This window comes from Armigeres subalbatus, chromosome 2 (assembly GCF_024139115.2).
Source record: "Armigeres subalbatus isolate Guangzhou_Male chromosome 2, GZ_Asu_2, whole genome shotgun sequence".
NCBI lineage: Eukaryota > Metazoa > Arthropoda > Insecta > Diptera > Culicidae > Armigeres > Armigeres subalbatus.
In genome coordinates this window covers 267,501,251-267,525,032 of record NC_085140.1, presented here as the reverse complement: position 1 = coordinate 267,525,032, position 23,782 = coordinate 267,501,251, and the positions used below count along the sequence as shown (strand labels likewise).

General features: G+C 40.2%; 1 protein-coding gene across 2 annotated transcripts in view; it reads left to right on the top strand.

Annotated features, from left to right (window-relative positions):
• The first annotated feature begins 711 nt into the window (after nucleotides 1–711).
• Nucleotides 712–23,782, top strand: part of LOC134212199 (nephrin-like) — a 272,459-nt gene continuing 249,388 nt past the window's right edge. For both annotated transcript variants that reach the window (XM_062689845.1, XM_062689844.1), the window contains exon 1: nucleotides 712–1,696. The gene's annotated coding sequence lies outside the window, so the exon portion shown is untranslated. The remainder of the gene's footprint in view (nucleotides 1,697–23,782) is intronic.

Genomic DNA, 23,782 nt, shown 5'->3' with positions numbered 1-23,782 from the left:
CACATCTAATTTTACCTAAAATTTGCCTATCCTAATTATTTTGTCCATCCCCTGTATCTGCTGAAGGAATGAAGAAAATCCATTCAGCCGTTTTTGAGTTATGCGGATGCGGACCATTTCATTTTTATTATATAGATCTAGCGTGTCCTCTGCTGGTTCTGAACGGAAATCAAAAATATGTAGGCAGCTCATTTTTTCCAACGCATAAACTCAATTCCAAATTCCGAGTGTAGATTCACTGCTACCCGCCCGCAGCCCGTTCATTCAGCTACAACAGCAAACATCATACACGTAGCTTATCACCCTCCATTAATTGTGCTTCGTCCTGCAGGAGTGAAACATAAGCCGCGTCGTCCCCTTCGTTTTCTGCCTTCGCCTTGCGTTTAGGGGAAGCGAGCAAAGCTCTGAACAAAATTTTCCGCGTACCACACGAATTCACTGGAGTTCATTTGCTTTGCATCAAATTTTCAGTGTACTCTCTACCATCGAATCAAATCCCAATGCCGCTCTCGGTCGACTCTACCTTCAAATCCTTCGCATCATGTGTTTGCGGTGGATTTTCTCTCCACGGAACAGCGGAAGAAAATCCGTCCTCTCAAATCGATACCACCCAGTTGAACGAGAGAACGAGGAAAATTCGGCAAACGCACGTCCTTGCGAAAGGATCCGATCGTGCGAAGGAATCTCTCAGTTTTCCGACGGCTGCTGACGGTAGCGCAACACGCTGTTTTCGGGATCAGGACTTTGGCGTTTACGTGCGGACTACGTCGCTGATTGTCTGCTTTTTTTCTCGTGCTATTTGGAGTGACGGTCTGTCATAAAAGTGTGACCATTACAAAAATAACCCCCAAAGCCACCGTGAAGGGACTGCCGCCTGCTGAGAGGCGGCCTGGGGTTTAGGACGACCGACGTGCGGTGCAGGAGGAAAGAACCCGCCTTTAATTCGAAAGACGGCCGGGTAGGACGCGTTTTCCATTTCGCTAATAAAATTTTCCTCGCATGATTCGGTCACGGCCTGTCGCATCGTTGCGGTGTTCTATTTCGCAGGTTTAGAAGCTTTACGAGGAACGAGTGGACTACGGAGTGTGGCGGTGATTAGCGTTGGTGTTTTCGGTGGATTGTTCCGAGAATGGTGGAGCTGCATGTCCTGCAGGGTTGGCGCATGAATTGCGTCTGCTGTGTCCCAGGTGGGCTTTAGAAAGCAAGATACGTGTGTTTGTCGTGGCCGTACTTAGTGGTGGATATTTAGTGGAAAGCCTGAATGTAGTGCACCGGGGAAGCATTGCTTTGAGTTGTGATGCAATGGAAAAAGCTTCCGCACCGACAGGAAGCACTTGCAAAACGCTGTGAGAGAGAAATGACGAGGAAGGGTGGTGCCAGTTGAGACGAATACGCTCAAGCAGCAGTTAGTGAAGTGTTTTGGGTACTGAAGGAATATTCTGACGAGAAGGGAAAAGTGACGACAGAGAAGAAAAGTTGAATAGAGGTTTCGTTTCAAGTGGTCCTTTTTACTGAATGATATTCGACTGGAAGAGACGACGAAAGCACACATCATAGTGACTCATATTTGGGAACCGTTTGTTGAGCTACCGGAGCAGTGAACCAAAAATTTACAAGATCAGAATTTCCGAATTCACGTACAACAGTGGAAACGGGCGGTTCACATGTGATGCCGGCGTTGAAATTTATGGCACAGGTATGTAATATATGTGTGTTGTTTATTTAGTTTACCTTTCCACCCACTCCATGAAAAAAATATCCTACCCCATCAAACGTTGGTTTCGAGAAAAAGTGGCTACATGTTCCAACTTACAGCAGACTCTCTCAATGGTTGCATGACTTGAAGGAGTGTAATTTGAATACCCTGCCAAGTGATTTCCTTTTTTCCTTTTCACGAAGCAAAGGTATGCGGAAATGCTATAAGCTCTCTGCAAAAATATGTATTTTGATAGGACTTTTGGAGGATAAAATTGTACTCAGTAAAGTACTTCATAAAGTGAGATACGCTGTTAGTGTGTTTAGCCTAATTTGATCGCAACAAGTTGCAATTGGTGTTGTTAAATACACGAAATAGATATCACTATCGCTAGGTGGATTGTTCTCTGTTTTTATTTTATGAGCTGAACCCACGGAGAAGAGACGCACAAATGTTGATACAATATTGACTCTGCTCAGTCAACCTTCACCCTGGACCAAGGTAAAGAGAATTGTTTACTAGGTAGTTGTTTTATAGTGCGACTGGCCATGGACACAAAAAAAGCATCGAACTTTTGTGATTTTAGGATGCCTGTGTTTAGTTCATGTTGTGGAGTGTCCCAAGTTGTAAATGTTTTCTTGTATCACGTTGATACAAAACATAACTTTGTTTTAACAGACATAAGTGTTTTAACGTTTGCTAGTTCCGCGCACAAAATTCTGGTATTGTTCATTTCAGAAATTATTTCGAAAAAATGCGTTTCAGGTGGTTCGGAACGAAATTCCGTACTTAGGGGAGTTTCTCGAAATTGAGCATAGCGAAATCTGATTTCTTGATTTCGTATCGTTTCGTAAAATTACAAAAAATTCCCTAGAAAAAAGTGGCTTTTAACGAAATTTAAAAGAATTCCGCGGAATTTCGAAACAAATTTAAACTTAATCCATACTGCCCCGTACGGTTGAGTATTATCAAAAATTTTGGCTGCGCCGCTGTTTTCAAAACTTAATATTAACTTTATTAACGCTTACTACATGATCCCATTCTGAGTCGACAAATACGTATTAAGTTTTCTTCTATAAAACGTTTTCAGTGTTGTGTTAGAAACGTCTAACAGAAAACGGAAAATATCTTTAACTACTCTATCCTATTTTATTCAAAAGTGAACCGACTCAATATTTAAGACGTTGGGCTTTGAGTGTAAATGTAATTAGATATGAATCAGATCAGTATGACTTTGCCAAAAAGGCAAAGCCGTGGCGCGGATTCCTAGGGCCCTTGACTGCCGTAATCTGAAAAAGTGACGTATACGCCATTTTCCAAAAATGGTGTTAACGAGTACTACTCATCGAGCTCTTTAACAGAAAAATGGAAAACATGCATGTTGTAAAATGGCTGTTACGTCACTTTTCCAGATTACGGCAGTTGAGAAGTTTTTTTATAGTGCCTCTTTTTTATGGAAGGCTTCTACCGCTCAAGTACCGCTCAAGAGTTAAGGAAGCCCTAAGGAAAACAAATTGAATTCTACCTAAAAGTAAGAAGAAAAAGGTCAGAGGTTTGAAGATACTCAAACAAAACATTGAAATAAACATACATTTAATGAAAATAATGAAGATACTCCACACAACAGTCAATATTCTGCAAATCATCGGAATATACATACAGCCTCCAATTTAAATTTTGCAATAGTTTTTGACTTTTTTTTTAATCTTTCGTTTATTTGGAAGGCTCATTTGCCGTGAAGCGTTACGGAGCCGAAATCAAGTTTAACAATACATTTCTTGATTCTTATACATAGTGTTAGTTTTGGGGAACCGAAAGACTCGCGGTTTAGTCGAGGTTAGGGAATACAATAATACAGTAGAAAAGGAAAGGATTTTAGGGTGCTTAAGTAATTACGATGCTGATGTTCACAAAGTTGACATTCCTCGCATTTTTACATCTGTAACGGGACAAACAAACTTTTTTTGGGAGACAACGACGAGAGGAAGACATACGGAAGGGATTAACGACAGACATGGAAATGTACAACAAGAGGAAGACATTCGATATGGGGTACGATAGACAAGGGAATGGGCAGGCAATGATTACAGTTTTACATCAGCAACTTTCAAAAATTGGTGGACCAGGGACATGTACTCGAGATCAAGGCCCGACAACACTTCCCTAATAGGCTTTGGTTGTTTTCCTCGGACCCGGAGATGTTCAGTTAGCGCAGATCTGGGGCCACGATGCTCCTCGCACGCCCACACGACATGATCGATGTCCTGATAATCCTCGCCGCAAACACAGAGATTTCCTTCCGAGAGCCCCACTCTGAAAAGATGTTCATTTAGAGTGTAGTGATTGGACATTAGACGACACATGTTTCGAATGAAGTCTCGTCCCATATTCAATTTTTTGAACCATGGACGCTTCGACACCTGCGGGCGAATTGAATACAGCCATCTACCCAACTCCCCATTTGTCCATTTCTGTTGCCAGCTGTTCAAGGTTTCCTGACGAACTAATGTGAAAAAATCATCGAAGGTGATTTTCCGATCGTAAATATCACCGCCCACCTTAGCCAAAGAGTTCGCTCATTTCCCGGGATCGAGCAATGAGAAGGGACCCAAGCCATGGTGATTGTGTAAGACCGTTGTGATAAGGCACTCAAAGTTTTCCGTATCCCATTCAGAAGATACGCTGAGTGCTTAACCGGTTTCATTGACCGAACAGCCTCCAAGGAACTTAGACTGTCGGTGAAGCTTAGCTTAGCTTAGACTGACTGTACATATCAATGGTTGCTACTCCGTGATTGATCAGAACTGGTGCAAATTGCACTACGATCCAAGTGAATAGTGGTTGGGATTTACCATCTATTCTCGAAGTACACGTTTCAGCAGCTCGCAAATATTGATCAATAACGGCGCCGGCCAAGTCCTTACAGTCAGTTGGGAAAGGGAGGGAATGTTAATGTGTGGTTATTGTTGTTACTAGAGACCGAGAATACCTCTGCATCTCCACAATAACCACGGGAAGAAAGTTTTGTTAGTTGGGTGGGGTAATCAGTAACATAGATCGGGATTCACCATGGAAAGTGATGTGACCTATGCAACTTCTACACTACAGTATTAGCATTTCCTTAATTTGTTAAATTGTTCATCCTTCGCGAGAATAAACAATCAATCGCTCAAAGTGAGCGATTGTTCATTTGAATTCCGGATTAGGCGCTCGCGTCATCATTTCTTTAACGTAAGGAAAGTAAAAAAGAAAATGGATTAAAATTGAAAACTAGGTAATATTTACGGCTGTTCAACCAGATTGATAGTAATATGAAAGCTAATGTGAATCAGCAACCCTTATTTTATCTCTATTTGAGGTTAAAAAAGAATGTTCAGCCAGACATATTTTGTTAATTTACGTTTATTTTACATGTAGTTTATTTTGTATTACTTTCGCGCACGTGTATGTGTCGCTTGCCGTGACCAGTATACCGTAATCAGGATCTCACTGGTATTAATCCTGATGTGCTGGTTGGCACTCGTATTGGGCTTGTGCGCTTTAAGCGGCACACGGTCACTTTCCAGTTTATATAAAATCGTACATGGTACAATACAAGATGCTAAAGACGATATACATGCTAAGACGATATACATACGTATTGTAAGGAGAAGTACCTTTATCGCCTCCATTTCAGCATCCTATACGTCACCATAAACGTTCATGTGTTGACTGGGTTTGATAGGACCTGCTTATAGACAAATGCAGCTTTTCGTAGAGGTTTAACAGAGCCCACTGTCAAACCCCACCACATCCTAGGCAGGCTCTCTAACTCACAGTGGCCATGGGGAGGGGTCGTCCAGCCCTTGGACATAGTCCCTGCTGCCCCTGAAAAGGTAAATTGTTCATCCATCAAGAGGACAAACCATCAATCGCCCAAAGTGAGTGATTGTTCATTTGAATTTGGACCAACGCTATCATCATTTCTTCAATTAACTAAAAATTCATTATTTCTTTGAGAAAAATAAAAATGGAAATGTGAAATATGTATAGGTTATTTTGAAATCAATAAACTTATTTTTAAATGCTTTTAGTGGAATGTATTTCACTTGTCATAAGATGAGCTTGTACTAATAATGTTGAGTCAAGTACGACACACTAAAGATGGCCTTACTGTTTAGGTCGAAATACGTATCTGTCTAAGGTACAATAATGTAGTGGAATTAAATGAAATAGTACAAACTCGTCATGTGACAAGTAATTTTAATAATATAGCTCCCTCAATATCGATGCACTGCAGTAATTCTATTGTTACACAGCAATGTACAAAAGAGCATAGGATACCATATATGGAAACTGAATAATTATTGGTCCAGAATCATATGATGACTCGTTTCTAGGAAAATATTGATTTAGTGTATACAATTTGAAGGAAACACTCCAACACACTTCTCTCAATTCGAGCAAAAAAGCATGTGATCAACATTTAATTTCCTGACTTAAAAATTTAAACACTGTTGATTGAAATAATAAATAACATTATCTCGATTGCCAATGATGATTTAATTGTCCTCAGAACAGTCTGTTGAATCACCAGTTATGTGTTAAGACGACGATAGTATGTGTGAAAACTAATCTCGTCAGAGGTCTATATACAGTTTATCATTCATTACGCTTTTCTAATTTTCTCATCACGGAAATGATGGATTTCACGAGATGTTACAAAGTGCAGATTTGTTTAAACACTAACGCAGATGTTGTCAATTTCGTTATTAGATGAAATACAAATTTACAAATTTATCTCATTTCCTTGCCGAACTAACCAAGGAAAGAACAATTGTTATAAATGTTGATCACTGCTACTTCAAGAAATAAAATAATTATTCTGAACTCACTCGTTATAAACTGAAGAAAGGAACTAACTCACCAGACAAATACTGCAAACCGGAGTTCTTCAAGAACATCCCTCAAACCTTGCCATCATTTGAAAATAAATGGGAATGTTGATCTGTGGTTATTCTTGACAGAAGATTAGATTCAATCAAAGTTAATTGCCTATTTCCGGGGATTAAACCACCCGACTTGGACGTTAATTTACAATGTTATGGAAACTCATATGTGAATATGTACGTTATGTGGAAGATATTGATTTGTAAAATGTATTGGAGGTAACCACTTTCCCTTCGATGGGACTCGAACCCATGACCCTACAGTAGGGTCATGGGTTTCGAGTCCCATCGAAGGGAAAGTGGTTACCTCCAATACATTTTTCAAATCAATATCTTCCACATAACGTACATATTCACATATCAGAAGATTAGAGTTTTCAGTATCTTGACAATCTCAGCGTGAGGGATGTTGAATAGTAGCTTGACACGTTTGAGAACGTGTTACCACCTGATCACCATCGCCGCCCGCACTGTACCGCGCACAATATTTCACCATCATCACTTATTATAAAATTCACTACATATCAAACTACCAGCCGAATCATATTATTATTTAACTATTATATGGAATCGCAGAATTTTGACATGAGAGAAATTATTGTTGCATCCTTTCGCGACGATTACTACGATCGATCTCCTCCAAGGAACTTAGACTGTCGGTGAAGATGAAAAAGTGGTCAGGAGGTAGGGATGCGATTTGCTCGAGTGAATAGTGTATAGCTGCTAGCTCAGCAGTATACACGGAACAAGGCTCTTTGAGCTTAAAGTAGGCGCTATGAAAAACGTTGAAAACACCGAAACCAGTGGAGTCATTAATTTTTGACCCGTCTGTAAAAAAGCTTCTCTCCTCACTGGCGTGCCCGTATTTGCTTGCAAATAATGGAGGTATGACCTCCGCACACAGAAAGTCTGGTATTCCATGAACCTCCTGCTTCATGGACAGATCAAAAGTAACAGAGGAACTGTAAGAGTCTAAGAAGTTAGCACGATTGGTATCTACCGAAGAAGGGCTTACCTCCAGCGTTATGTACCAGTGGTAAATACTCATGAATCGAGATTGAGGGTTTTGTTCGAGCAGCTTCTCGAAGTTGTCAATGACCAATGGATTGAGAACCTCACAGCGAATGAGGAACCGGAGCGATAATTCCGCGAAACGATCTGTTAGTGGCAGTACTCCCGCAAGTACTTCCAAGCTCATCGTATGTGTCGAATTCATAAATCCTAACGCGATACGGAGACAGCGGTACTGAATCCTTTGGAGCTTCAGCATGTGTGTTTTAACCGCGGACTGGAAGCAGAAACTACCATATTCGAGGACCGACAAAATGGTTGTTCTATACAACGTCATAAGATCTTCGGGATGCGCTCCCCACCATGTTCCGGTTATTGATCGCATGAAGTTGATCCGTTTTTGGCATTTTTGTGTCAGATACACAATGTGCTTCCCGAAGGTACATTTCGAGTCGAACCAGACTCCGAGGTATTTAGAAGACATGCTATGAGCGATTGTCTTACCCATCAGTTGGGGTGGGAACTTTGCCGGCTTATGTTTTTTTGAAAAGACAACCATCTCAGTTTTCTCCGGAGAGAATTCGATACCTAGCTTCGTAGCTCAAGTGGACAAATTGTCCAGAGTATCGTGCAACGGTCCTTGCAGATCAACTGCGGTCGGCCCCGAAACGGATACAACACATTCATCTGCAAGCTGGCTTAACGAGCAATTTGGCGTGAGACATTCATCAATGTCTCTGACGTAGAAATTGTAAAGAAGGGGGCTTAAACATGAGCCCTGGGGGAGACCCATGTAGCTAATTCGTGATGTTGCCGAGTCACCATGAGAAAAAACTCATACGCTTCTCTGACAGCAAATTGTACAAATATTTGTTTAAAATTGGTGAAAGTCCACACGAGTGGAGTTTGTCGGATAAGACATCAACGCAAACTGAATCAAAAGCCCCTTAATGTCCAAAAACACTGAGTCCATTTGCTCTTTTTTAGCGAAAGTAAGCCGAATCTCTGAAGAAAGCAACGCAAGACAGTCGTTCGTTCCCTTGCCCCTGCGGAAACCAAATTGTGTATCTGACAAAAAACTATTTGATTCAACCCATTTGTCTAGCCGGAAGAGAATCATCTTCTCCAACAATTTCCGAAGACATGACAGCATCGCGATGGGGCGATACGAATTATAATCCGACGCGGGTTTTCCGGGGTTCTGGATGGCTATCACCCTCACTTGCCTCCAATCTTCCGGAACAATGTTGCACTCTAGAAACTGGTTAAACAGGCTCAATAAGCGCCTCTTCGCGACGTCTGGGAGGTTTTTGAGCAAATTGAACCTGATTCTATCCATCCCTGGAGCGGAATTGTTACATGAAAGGAGAGCAAGTTAGAATTCAATCATCGAAAAGGGACGATCCATATCATCCCTGTCAGCAAAAGCATCACGTAGCTCTTGCCTCACCGGTACCGAATCCGGACAAACTTTCTTTGCGAAGTCGAGTATCCACCGCGACGAGCTTTCACGATCTTCGTTTACGGACGACGCGTTGCGCATTCTTCTCCCGACGGTCCACAGAGTTTTCATTGAAAATAGTTTTTAACTATTTGCACAATATCGATCGTGTTTCTGCTAGTCACGCTCGTGCAGTTAGTCCGGAAAACAGTCTCGCAGAACAGAAACTTATTTAATTAGTGTGCGATCGATCGTGTTGATGCTAGTCACGCCAGCTAGTGCGGGAGAACTCGAATTGAAAAAAAATATGTCTGCACCAAAAATAATGAGAGCACCAAATTATTTAGTGCAGAATCGATGATGTTGTAGGAGCTTATTAAACGAAGCCCATAGATTTTGCGTTAGATTTATTTGAAACACGGTGTTCGTCTTCAAGTTTTCAAAATAACTTCGTTTACAAAAAAGAATTAGTCGCTTACCAAGGTGGCTTCACTTGAATTACCTTTTCAACTAACCAACGATTTCTTTTCCGTGGCGCTCACGGAGATGCAGAGCATTCCTCGGTCTTTTATAACAATGAGTGTCAAACTAAAATGATAGCCTTTTGGTGCAACTTTTTGTATGAGAAAGAACGAATTATTTCTTCATACCTGGCAAACTGCTGTCGTAAGTCTTTGCGATCACATTTCTGAAATACATATTTTTGTGCATTTTAGAAAGATGCAGAGGATTCTTCTAGTGAGCAAATGTATGATATGTATTAGCAACCCTCTATCTACGTATACGCCTCCCAAGTAACATTTTAAGTTTTATGATGCTCTAGAAGACCATTATTTACTCTACAAGAGTGTTAAAAAACCAGTATAAATCCAAAATGTTACTAGGGCTGGCAAATGTTGGTATCTTCTGTTACTATAACTCTATTGGTTTCAATTCTTTTATTTGACTTCGAAAAAATTAAATCAGAATTGCGTACATAATGTGAAACCAATTAAATACAAATTTCGCGGAAAAATAATTAAAACTTCGTTTCGTTTCGTAAAATTTCGAATTAAATGGACCTTGATTTCGTATCGTTTCGAAGTCTCGAGAGTAAATCTATATTTCGTCTCGTTTCGTATCGAATCGACAGTCATTTGAAATTTCGTTTCGTTAGGGAAAAGTGTGTTATCGCAAGCCCTTAATAACAATCACTAGTTTAGTAATCAAATTGAATTCACATGTTCACATACGTGAAAGGTGTATATAAAGTATCCAGCTTTCCACGCTCGGTAATGGCGGCTTGTCGGTGTGAAAAAATCAATCGATCACTGTAGCATTTGACACTAGCTGGAGGAAAACTCACCGGCGAAAAGGCCTTTTTTCCCTTCCCCTCTCCCAGGAACGCCAATGAGCTTTCCTCCAGCTAGTGTCAAATGCTACAGTGACCGCCTGATTTTTTCACACCGACAAGCCGCCATTACCGAGCGTGGAAAGCTGGATACGTAAAGGCTATATGTTCGCTCCAAAACAAACTTTTTATAGAGGGCTTGTAGACCCATACTGCTATACCAATCGACTCAGTTCGACGGATTGAGGTGATGTCTGTGTCTGTGCGTATGTGTGCGTGCGCAAAAAATCTAGCTCAACTTTTTTCTTACTTACTCTTAACCGAATCACTCGCATTCGACGGGGATACTTGTTCTATTCTTTCTTATTGAAAATTGACCGGGTCAAACTATGAGCTTAGAAATTATGGCCAAAATACTTTTTCTTGTGAAAAAAACGTGCAAAAAAATCTAGCCCATTTCATCGATTTGCTTGGAGTGCTTTCAACGGAGAATCCTGTCCCATTGTTTCCTATTGAAAACTGGCCGGATCGGACTATGGGGCAGAGGTTATGGCCAAAATACTAATTTTAAAACCGCAAAACAAGCACTTATGCTCATCCGATTTGCTTGCAACAAGCTAGTTCTGTATACCTAATTTTCTGTGGAAATTCCGAACCATTTTTCTTTGAAATCCAAAGGTGTTTTTTTGTTGAAATATAAATTTTGAACAATCTTCTGCGGAAACTATGAAGGATTTTTCGTTAAAATTCCGAAGAATATCTCTAAAAAATTCAGAGAGTTTGCGGTTAAAACTCTTCAAAGGTTCTTGCGGATATTTCAAAGAATTTTTTTTATGTAAATTCTGTACAATACTTTACAGATATTTTTTAGAACCTTTCGTAGATATTCCGTGAACGCTCAAAAGGGTCTGAGTGGAACTCGATGTCAGCCGGTTAGTGCCCGAATGTTGACTCCACGCGATGAGTAGGACTGTCTATAGTAGATACATGGCTCGAGAAGTGCTGAGTGCTGAGCTCTAGGCTGCGAGGTGGCGATGTTCCAGCGGGGTATTTGTTTATTTGTTTAAGTATTAAAATCCAAATGACAATAAAATGTGTAAATGAATAAAACTCAAACTAGTTGGTTTGCGGCCAATCAGCGATACGGAAAGAGTCGAGTATCCGATGAACGTCGACTGGTACGTTCAAGTCAATCTGGTTGAAAAACTTGTTGAGCACCGGCTGATGGACCGAATTGTGTCGTGGGCTAGGAGAACCTGATGAATGCTGTCATCAGTGAAAAAGTAGAGTCACAAAAATTTACCACAGCAAGGTATAGCCAATGGAATTCAAAATAATTTTAAAATTTACGAGCTGATTTTTTTTTTGAAAATGGTTCATTACACGAGATTAGAAATTTAATAAACATCAAAAATAGTACCTTTTCCGGGACCAATTCGAGAAAAAAGTCTAACCCGGTGCTCCAAATTATTCTCGAGTACAGATCATTTTGAAATTTTTAAAATTATTTAAAGAATTGCATCCCATATCTCGCCGTGCATTTTTTTTTCGTGATTTTACTTTTTTTTTATACATTTATCCTAGCGTATTGAAAGTCTGCATGATTGTAGATGCAAAAATGAACGTTGACGAAGAGATCTTTCTGGTGCATAGGGGAAACTGGACACACGTGATCCCCGGGGACACATGACCCCCCCCCCCCTATTTTCTGAGTGACATTTCTGAATCTGAATCTGAATCTGAATTCTGAATCTGAGTAACATTTGATGTCAGTTTCTTTATGTATATGGGTTTTAGAAAGGTTTTATTATTCTAGCGTTCTTAATTCTTTTTTCTGCAAAGATAAAAAGTTTAATAACATTGAATATATCCAACCAAAACGTGTCAATTTTTTTACTGGACGCAGTTTTATTATTACAGAATTGAATAAGCTATTCCAGTATTTTGCGCTCGATAATGGCGGCCGAGTGAGTGCCTTTTTGACATTCAAGAGGTAGAAAATATTTACATTTTTTAATCAATGTAGGCCTTGATTCTTTGGAAAACATTGGCACTCATCTGATATCAACAAACAAACGATTGTCAAATATTTTCCATTGTGTACATTCAAGGATTTGGTGATTTTCTTATGCATTTTTTGTAATAATTTTGTTTTATTTTCAGGATAACTCTTGGGATAACTGCAAGTTTACAAAAAATCTACTGCTTTAGAAGACCTACTTTTGGCCCAAGAACTGCAAAGCTCCGTTTCGGAGGGAATACGGCAGCGATCCCCAGACTGCTGGATTAGAGCCAACGGCAGACTGGGTGCTCAAAACCTCTTTTGAGATTCCGGGTCTTAGGGCGTTCGGACGTCGGGGAACTGTTCTGGATCATGGATCACCTGCACTTCAGCTGCACGAGAACTTCATCCTGAATGTCTCCTTCTAGACCACAATAGTTCAAAAAGTTTCCGGTTGGAACTTAAGAAAACTCTTTACTGCTCAACTCAGTCACTAAAATATGCTTTTCTTATGCACAAAAATGGCTATTCTCCTTTTTTGATGCTTCTCGAGTGCCTTACCAAGCGATCGCCAAGCGATCGCCAACGTCTCCCCCTTCCCTAAACCAACTACCCATTTTCTCTTTGTCCATTCAATTCAGTGGATCTCGTCACCGACTTGGTAGCCAAATAATGTAATCGCACCAGATGCACCTAGCGACTGACTTTCCCGTAATCATGATTGTAAATTATTAATAGTGGTTAGTGGTTCCAAGTTAACCAAAAACCAAGCAAGGTGAATAAATGCCAAGGATATAGTTTTTATACATAATTTATAAATACCCGTCATACCGTTTGCCTCCAGGTTTAAAATGATACACTAGTTGTGAGTTTACAATAAATAAAAAAAGGCCAATTTTGCACAATTTCCACAATTTCACGACTCTGGCTGCATGCATGTTTCGTTTCAGAATATTTAAATTGGATTAGACATATATTCGTACCTATTCGAAATAATAGTCACAGCCCGCAATCAGAGCAACAATTACTTTACAGAGTTTTCTACTGGTTTTATTTGGGACGGAAATGAATATATTACAAATATCAGCAAAAATGAGTTGATACAGTTAATATTGGTTTGTAGCCAAATGTAACAGGGCTAACGATCAGTAAGCGTCACACAGTATAGATGGTGTGTTTATGTTGAAGAGATGTTGGTAGCGAGGCACCTTCAGTCAGCCAACAGCTGCTTGAGGAGTGTTGTGGCACAGGTGCTGCCGGAATGCGGGCTGGAAGCAACTAGCTAGTGGAAAGGGAGTTGGTTTTAATGAACACAGTGAATCCATTCTGACACTTCCTGGCTACAGCATCACCCACGTGGCTGGTTGCAGATTTTCTTTCCCTAAAAAAAAACACTAATTATAATCATATTTTGTGGCTTCTAGAAAAAAAAACCAAACCCATGAATACCGTAAAGGAAATTTTTGACATTTTGTACGATTGTTGATACCGGATGAGTGCCAATGTTTTTCAATAAACCAATGCCTACATTGATTAAAATATAAAACTATTTTCTACCTCTCGAATGTCAAGACGGCACTCACTCGGCCGCCATTATCGAGCGCAAAATACTGGATTGAATTCATTATTGTTCATTTCACATTGAATGGAGAAATAAACCAAGATAAATACTCGACATGGACACACTTGATCCCCCACAGTTTGGACACACTTGATCCCGATATTGCATATATTAAGGCATTTGATGTATTCCATTGCATTTGCATATTATTGTATTACATTCAACTAATTGATCTGTTATAATTCTTTTCTTGTTTAAAAGTTTATTTATTTCTTTCAATGTTATCATTCAAGCACACGCGTAATTTGAATTTGACAATAGCCTTATCTCACTACCTAAAACAAAGTGTAGTTTGACATATTTAACTTTGATTAGTTTTATTAAATACGAGTAAAATATTCAACATAATGTTCAATCTTAAATTAAATGAAGTTTTAAAAATACTCAAGAAATCACGTGTAAAATCAGTGCTGTTAGATCTACTATTCAATTGTTTTTTTTTTCTCTTTTAAATGGGGTAACGTCCGCAAAACGTCCTGTATGTCTTCCTAAAGACCTTTTAATTAGAGATGCATCTGAACAAGAGAACGCGTGTTTACACGTTCGCCTTCCAAGCGAATGGTCATGGGTTCGATTCCCAGCCCCTCCAACAAACCCTCGTCAGTCGTCGGATCCGCGGCCCATACGGTGGCGTTTGGGGTACGCGCCTTACCGTCACGGCTGCCTGATGACGACTGACAACTTGTTTTTCTCGGAGGCATTCCTCCAACGTTACCCGGATAAATGGCAACAGAACAATGCAACGATCTAATGGATACACGACATGGTCAAACGGACACAATGGACTCACGACGAGATGGACTGGCACCGACAACAATAATGGTAATGGAAATCTAAAAATAGATTCTGGGTGGATTCTGTACAGCAGAATACCACAGTAGATCGCGGCACAGTAGCGGTTAAGTAACACAGAGTGCCTAACAAATAAACGAATAAAAAAAAAGAGAACGCGTGTTCGTGTTCAAAACATTTTGAACACAGCACACTGTTCTAGAGCACTGACCTAACTTAGCAACTTGTATCCTAGGAAAACAAATTCAAGCGACGGCATGCTACACATTTTCAGCTGGTAATGGGACACGTGGGCATCTAACGGATAGAAATCAAGCATGCTCGTATATTTGCATAGTTCCAAATCTAAGAGTGAAATCAGGAGTGATTCAGTTTCATTCCAAATTTTCGACCACTTTTCTAGTTTGAATCTGGAGCAAAATAGAACAAACCCGCTGGTTTCCCAAGCAGTGTTCCATTCATGTTTTTAAAATTTTCAATAAAATGAAATCATTATATTGCTGCCAAGAAAGGCGCCGTAATAGCAAAGTGGATTGATCCGTAGATAAAATGGCGCATTCATACACCAAAACAATTGAAAAATATTTGAATCTCATGATTCAATTGTGGTTCAAATCTGCAGAAAATAGAACGGAGCGTTATACCAGTTTTATTTTTTTGACATTTGACTGGTATAAAAAATGAATCTGGAACAGCTGCTGGGAAAATTAATGTTTCAGATTCATATTCAAACTGACGGCCCCGAACGATTTGAATCACTGCTGATTTTACTCTAAGGAATCTTAGTTAAATACCATGATCGTTTTGCTTGCGTACCAACCCAGTGCACACTGAACAGTGTTTAGAGTTCAAAACTAAGAACACCAAGGCACGCTCTTGACTCATGTTCTGTTCAGGATGCATCTCTGCTTTTAACAATAGGCTAATCCAACCGCTTCTATTCAGTATTTGAAAAGAAATCGCATTTGTGTACTAATAATATACACGTAAACATAATGTTTCAAGCATGCGTGACAGTACTACACCCAACCAGCGGATGGCAGATTTTAATACAGTTCTGCATAAGAACTGAATGAAGTCATCAACCTGGTATGACCACTGTCGACCGTGATGCATCGCAGACCTTTTTTGTTGGTTCTGAAATAGGGACTCTGGGATATTTACCACTGGCTATGGGTTTTTAAGTATGGCGATTTTTTTAAGTAGGATTACGTCCTTCGGGAAGATAGGGGGTTATTCTGCAGATTCAAATCTGAGACCGTCACGAAAAGTGGTCAGGAAATATGGGCTTATAACTAAGCCATCTTTCAACCGATTTTAAAGATGTTTTAATTAGAAACAGGATAATTACATTTAAAACAACTAAGATATATTTAATATTTATGTATCGATCATCCAGTTTTGGTATCATATCAGCCACACAGAGAGATCTTTTTGGAAACATCATGGTTCTCGTAATATGACCTCTGCCTTTCAGTGGTGTGGATTGATTGCATAAATGGACGGGGTTCTACCAAACCGCACCAAGCGGCTTTTTGACTGACTTGTGATAGGGGAAATGACAGCTTTGGCAGGTTTTGTTCTATTATTGTCAGGAAGGTTTTCTATAACTTGTTTTCTATAAATTTGGCATGAACATTCTTTTCATATCAAAGAATATTGTGGCCAAATTTCATAAAATTTTGTCAACAAAAGCGCCCCTGAAAATAATAGAACAAAACCTGCCAAAGCCGTCATTTCCCCTTGTGTAGCTTGCTGCTGCGCCAGGAAATCACCCATTGCGCATTATTGCACTCGGCGAAGGTATCGCCTTACTCGGATCACTGTTGGACTCTGACTGAGGGAGAACGATGCTTGGCTGCTTGCTCGTCACCAACACCAAGACGGCATAAACAGCATATAATATAGAGTGGTATACAACAGGGCTGTCTCGCCCCACACATCCCCCTTTCTCTCCGGCTTTTTTTATTAGGCTCTTGCAATTATAACTTGTCCTTGGTTTTCTCTTTTTTGTACATGCATTATTGAGCTTATATTTAATTAAACACTCGTTAAAAATACAACTATAAAGATTTATTTGCCGAAGGCACCATTCCAAGGCCAAGGAAATCGAAAACCATTTTCTACGGAATATTGTCTTATATTCAGGCAACGAACAGATATTTCCGGTTTGAATAGATGAAGTTTCCTCCAACGGTTGTTCATTCACCTCATTCATATGCTCCAAGATTCAATTTGTACGTTGGTCTTCCTGGTCTTCAACCCATAGAGGGCCATCGCACTTTGTAGGTGGTTGTAAATACGATTTTCTACTACAATTTTGGCGCGTCAATCTCCAGCTGCTGAGCGAAGCACATCAACTCAACACCACGACCTCCTACCAAATATTCCACTCTCTCATTTGTCACTTTCCCGTACCCTTGCGGATTTAGCTACCTTCTGGATACTGGGTTCGCCGTAGAGCTTCATTCTTCGTCGCCACACAACGTCTTCTTGCACATCGTCAAAGAGTGCTTGCAAGTCCTCCTCGAGCATTGTTCATGTTTCATGTCCGTAGAGGACTACCGGTCTTATCAGCGTCTTGTACATGTCACATGGTGGTGCGGTGGTAAATATTTTTTGACCGCAGTTTCTTCTGGAGTCCTTATTAGGCCCGACTTCCCCAGATGATACGCCTTCGTATTTCTCGACTAACATTGTTATCAGCCGTTAGCAAGGATCCGAGGTAGACGAATTCCTCGACCACCTCGAAGGTATCCCCGTCTATCGTAACACTGCTTCCCAGGCGGGCCCTGTCGCACTCGGTTCCGCCCACAAGCATGTACTTTGTCTACGATGCATTCACCACCAGTCCAACTTTTGTTGCTTCACGTTTCACGTACAGTTCTGCCACCTTTGCAAATGTTCGGCCGACAATGTCCATGTCACCCGCGAAACAAATAAATTGACTGGATCTGTCGTCGCTGGTATTGATTCCGTAGATCTGCAGTCAAACAAAGTACGCGAACACAATAACCGCCCTAGTTTCAGCTCCGAACTTCTTCTGAAACGAACTTTCTCTCGGAGTTTGATCTGTCAAACTAAATGATGCGTTTTTTATGCAATTTTATGAGAATCTAGCGCACTTCGTCCGAAGTTGGGTTTCTAGCCTATATCTTGCATGCTATGATGGCATAAACACCAGCTATCTCGCATCGACAAAACACGCTAGCAGTGCACCACTATCTTGTGCATCTTCGCATTCGTTCAAAAGCCTTCATTCCTTACACAAACAAAATTATCGGCCACATATAGCAGATAAGCAAATTCTGCATTCATTATCCGCTCTTTTTTTCCGTTATTCAATCACATGCACATTCTCTAAAAATAGTGATCGACATCACTATATGTGCCATATTCCGAGTACTGATCAAATTTGACACGATATTTTAGGGAGCATCAGGGCTAGCGAAATATCAAATCCTTTTTTTTATGAAACTGTATCTGAATGATAAATACATCTCAAGACAATCGATGCAAACTCATGGTGCAGCTACATTGTCTTCTTTTATGTCTTTTCATGTCATGTACATCGTTTTCCAGGTGGTCATGACTGTAGCAGGTTTCCTCTATCTTGTCGTTCCGTGTCAAAGCACCAATTCCGACATTGCTAAGCGGTCCTTATACAAATCATACTAATAGAGTTATTCCATACCAAAGCGTAACTCTCTGAATGTTCCCGAAAGGATCGAAACCGTTCGTGTAATTTGAAATACTCGTTTTTCCCCTTTCCAACGTCGCCTTAACTAATCTTGTTAGTTTATCCGAAAGTTCACATTCGTGCATTAAATGCCATAGCAAACGAACATAACAAAACGATACAGATTTATTTTTAGTATTCTATTCTGTAGTGTGCTCATAACATGTACGGGAAGGTCATATGATCATATGATAATTACTTCTGCCTCATACGCAGCTAGTCGTGGGATCAATCCCAAGTTCAATTCTCCTACTTTTTTTTTCTCCATATATTTCTCATGTTTTAGCAATCGCTAAGATTAGAAATAGACTGAATACCGGCTCCATCTTCTATTCTTTATCTACAACTTGACTAATTCTAGCCGTAACTGTTAGAAATCGAAAAGAGCGAAAGGAAGCTCGTTTTGGCATCCATTGCAACCTGTTAATCAAGATGAGCCTCTTCCATAGAACCTATCCGCTAGATTCCAATAATATTCTCGTGGCGAGTGACTGCATCTTTTATCAATTCCTTTACATCTACGGTAGCCCGAAAGGACGTGGCCAGCGCCATTTGTTAACCCCCCTAGAGCTTTTGAACTGAGCACATTGAGGTGCAATTGTTTTGGTAAAACACGGAGTAGCAACTACGACATGTAAGGTTATCATGCTAAGGCTCTACTTTGTTAATGCAGTGTTCTTCTCATAAGACAAGAACCTCGACTAATTCTATTCGCTTTTGGAGCGAAACATCGTGATTTCGCATGAATTAAAACTCAAGCATAATCCATTTCTTCAAATTTGCGAGCAAGTTCTCCAAAACATTAGGACTCCAATATTAAGATCTGGGCAGGGCTCTGGGTATTATTTAACCACCATGGTTGGAGATACATCCAATATTATTCCTGACCTTCAATATTAGCTGCACCAAGTTGGGGTCTCCAGTTAGCCTTGTGAGCAAAAACTTAGGATTGCCACTGCTTATAGAATACGAAGTTGAAATGCAGAGCCATAGATGGGATATCACAATTGCTAAACATTACTTTATTTTGCAATTTGAAATCAAGGCTCTTCAAAAGCGTCATTGCGGCATCCACAACTTCAATATTACTTTCTTACAACGTGCCTTTGCAGTTTTTTTAATTCGCATTTTTTTATTCGGTGGTTCAGTAGAACCATGCTACAATAAGCTGAATTTGGCAGATTATTATGCATTATGTTGTAGTGTGTGTTTTGTTTTATCACCAACATCGATTTGGCACTTATGGTACACTTATGGTACTAGATATTTGATACGTGACCAGGTGAGTCATTGGTAATCTTGAACTAAGCTTAGATTACGCAAGTGAATTGAGCAAGTCGCTTGACTTGAACGTCTAAACTCCTCCGTTCAACTAACTTGCACGAAAAGAAAGTTGAACATGTTCAACCTTTGGCAAGTCAAATGAATTTTACTGAAATGATCAAATTACTTGCCTTGTCAAAACCTCGGTTAAAACATAGCATGGTACTTTAGGATCAACGCCCCATTGTTGTTTCCTCAGAAACTTGCTTTGTGTTTTCTAGTGCTTTTAACACACCATTGTGTTTTTCGTCATCAAACCATTTCAACTATGAACGGACCTTTCAAATCGCCCACGACATGCTTTGAACTGTGTTCCAACTCGCAAACCTTCAGCTATTCAATTTTTCTGGCTGTCATCATAACTCGCATATCATTCCAACTTTACTATGCGGTCTTCCCAACACGCCATTACGGTTCTCAAAACACGTAAAAAATCTCAATATTTCTTGGCGGTCCACCCAACACGACATTTCAGTTCTTCCACACGCAAATCATTTAAGCTTCACTTAGCGAGCTTACCAATACGCCATTATGGTCCTCAAAACACGCTAATCATCAACCGTCTAAGACGAGTTATGTAACTCCATTTAATTCCACCAATTATTTCGATATCTTTGCAGATACGTATTTCGACCGCAACTGTGTGGTCGTCTTCAGTGTCTCGTACTTGATTCGACGACGCTAATCATTTTTACTTCGCTTGGCGGTCTTCAAAACATGCAAGTCATTTAATCTTTACTTGGCTGTTCACTAAACACGCCATTGCGGTACTAAAACACGCAAATTCTTTCATCGTTACTTGGCGGTTCTCCAAACATACCACAGCAATTATTAAAATACGCAAATGATTTCATCTCTACTTGATGGTCTTCCCAACATGTCATAGCGGCCTTCAAAACCCGCAAAAAAATCATCTTTACTAGGCGGTGCTCCAAACATGCCATTGCGGTTCTCAAAATTCGCAAATCATTCCATCTTTATTTGGCGGTCCTCTAAACACGTTATTGCGGTCCTCAAAACTCGCCAGCCATTTCAACTTTTCTTGGCGGTTCTCCAAACACGCCATTGCGGTCCTCAAAACTCGCAAAGCATTTCATCTTTACTTGGCGGTCCTCCAAGTTTGCCATTGCGGTCCTCAAAACACGTGAAACAATTAATCTTTCCTTGGCGGTCCTCCAAACTCGCCATTGCGGTCCTCAAAACTCGCAAAACAATTCATCTTTTCTTGGCGGTCCTCCAGAAACGCCATCCATTGCGGTCCTCAAAACTCGCAAAACAATTAATCTTTTCTTGGCGGTCCTACAAACTCGCCATTGCGGTCCTCAAAACTCGCCAATCATTTTATCTTTTCTTGGCGGTCATCCAAACACGCCATTGCGGTCCTCAAAACTCGCAAAACAATTCATCTTTTCTTGGCGGTCCTCCAAACTCGCCATTGCGGTCCTCAAAACTCGCAAAACAATTAATCTTTTCTTGGCGGTCCTCCAAACTCGCCAATCATTTCATCTTTTCTTGGCGGTCCTCCAAACTCGCCATTGCGGTCCTCAAAACTCGCCAATCATTTCATCTTTTCTTGGCGGTCCTCCAAACACGCCATTGCGGTCCTCAAAACTCGCAAAACAATTAATCTTTTCTTAGCGGTCCTCCAAACTCGCCATTGCGGTCCTCAAAACTCGCAAAACAATTAATCTTTTCTTGACGGTCCTCCAAACTCGCCAATCATTTCATCTTTTTTTTTTGGCCAAACGCCATTGCGGTACTCAAGACACGCAAACAATTTTGAATCTTCTCCGTTTTACTTACTTACGCAACCGCGTCTCTCCCAATTTGGAGCACCGGTCCCCACGTAAACACTGCAAAAAGCAAACATCCTTCTTGGTTCAGAAATTTACCTTTTCTTCTGAGATTGCGCAGTGGGTGATTTCCATGACGCAGTATTCTTATCAGGCACATTAGTTTTAACATTACTCCACTTGATACTAACAAAAAATGAGCAGTAAAACCTGCCACTGTCGCCAAATGTGTAGCTTGCTGCTGCGCCAGGAAATCACCCATTGCGCATTATTGCACTCGGCGAAGGTATCGCCTTACTCGGATCACTGTTGGACTCTGACTGAGGGAGAACGATGCTTGGCTGCTTGCTCGTCACCAACACCAAGACGGCATAAACAGCATATAATATAGAGTGGTATACAACAGGGCTGTCTCGCCCCACACACCCCTATTTCGTTCGTAAAAGGAAAACGGAAATCATTTTACATCAATTCATACATACATTTGTTGTAGAATATCCTCAGTTATGGAATTAAGAGATATCTGATACGATTCGTGATCAATAAAGATCAGGAAGAAGACTTGGGCTGAAAAATGAGTATTTTTTTGTAGGCACTTGGTGTGATTTGGCAGAACCCCGGCCAAATAATCATCAGCATGCCAACTTTGTTGATAATTGTGACTGTTACTCTATTCGAGAACCAAAAAACGTGCCTTGCTTAGGCCGATACAAATATTTAAAATCTATTTTGTCTCCCCCCCTCGGATTTTTTTTGCCAAAAAGTAATATTTTGAGGGGGCAACAAAATAAAATTCGGATAATTTTGAGGTTTTTCAAAACAATCTTTAACAAATCCGAGGAGTTTTTTGATTTTTTTCATTTTAATATTTATTTTTTATTATACCCCCCCCCCCCCTTGACCTTTCGGTGACCAGTAGGACAAAAAGTTAATTAAATATTTGTAACGGCCTTAATACGAACAATATTTAATTTTTGCACGACTGTTTTTACGATAGACTATAAAGAATTGTTAGGATTTAAAAAACAAACCAATTTGGCCTTTCATCAGACTTGAAAGGACCTGAATATGTTCAGCTCATAAAGAGATCAATTCTCCCCGGTATGGGGATCAAGTCTCCCGCAAGTTTAAAAAATGCCAAATATTCTATCTTTTAGAAAAATCTTGTATGAAAAAATATTTTTTTCCAATAATGTTTTTGAATGACTAATTAAATTGTTTATCAAGTCCATCTTGAATCGTATGAATTTAAGCATTTCACATCGAGAAACATCCGAAACAAAAAGTGGGGATCATGTGTGTCCAGTTTTCCCTACAGCTTAAGTTGCGACAGTAGTGTTGGGCAATCGGTGAGCAGCTTCCCAGCCAACGTGGCTTGAGCGGCTGTTCGTCCTACCTCTAGTGGTTCGATGCCAATCAAACGACAACGTTCCTCGTACGTTCGCTATCCAGGATAACGCCAAGATCCCTGATAAGCAGAACTCGAGCGAGTGATTGTTCGGATAGGATGTAATCAAAGATGATTTGTGCGTTTTTTCGATGATGTGAAATGATGTTATCGCCCTTTGAAAGTAATGCAATTCAACTGTGGACTAGACTGGCATAGAATACGAAAAGCTGTAGAATTCTACGGGGCACGCATGCAATCAAAGGTGCCTGTGATTTGGTGTGATTTGGCGCGCGCTCAAACATAAGAAAATGCACGCGCGCCAAAACACATCCCTATTAACATTTTGGTTTTATGCTGGTTTTATAACACTCTTGTAGAGTAAATTATGGTTTTCAAAGGCGTTATAAAACTTAAAATGTTACTTGGGATACCTCAACCGCCTTAGATAACATGCGCACGTTTTTTATGGCAATCAATGAATTAAAAAGTTCACATAAATCAACCGAAAACTTTATAAAAGTTCATTTAATCATTGTATAATGTTCTGTAGAATTGGTCTTTAACATATCAACTACCGTTGTTGCAATTCTGAGCTAAATCACACATATCGAACCAAATTTCTAAAACGAAAGAGTGACGGAGGTGTATTTTCCTATTAAATGCGCTAGCTTATGCAACAAGCGATTGAGCTGAAAATTTCAGAGATTGAATTTCTC